General features: G+C 39.3%; 1 protein-coding gene across 1 annotated transcript in view; it reads left to right on the forward strand.

Moving 5' to 3' along the window:
- Positions 1-252, forward strand: part of LOC109951381 (guanine nucleotide exchange factor DBS-like) — a gene marked incomplete at its 5' end in the record, with an annotated part of 148,395 nt that overhangs the window by 31,751 nt on the left and 116,392 nt on the right.

Below are 252 nucleotides of genomic sequence, written 5' to 3' on the forward strand. Positions count from 1 at the left end.
GAGTTGGCAAAGTTCAAATTTTGAGCTTGGATTTCTTCTTCAAACATAAGTGGTTTCCTCACAATAGATCAATGGAGGTTTGTGAAGTCTCCTCTTGCTTCAAGATTCAAAGTGGTCACGGCACCAATTTTTAACTATTACCGGTTCTTTTGTCTGAAGGCCCCAAGAAGTAACACTCAGGAAACAGGAATCAGCTTTAAGTAGATTTATTTTCTTCTGGTTAAATGCAGAGTTATTACAGCGCTGGGCTCT

Source organism: Monopterus albus, unplaced genomic scaffold, assembly GCF_001952655.1.
Source record: "Monopterus albus unplaced genomic scaffold, M_albus_1.0 scaffold382.1, whole genome shotgun sequence".
Taxonomy (NCBI): domain Eukaryota; kingdom Metazoa; phylum Chordata; class Actinopteri; order Synbranchiformes; family Synbranchidae; genus Monopterus; species Monopterus albus.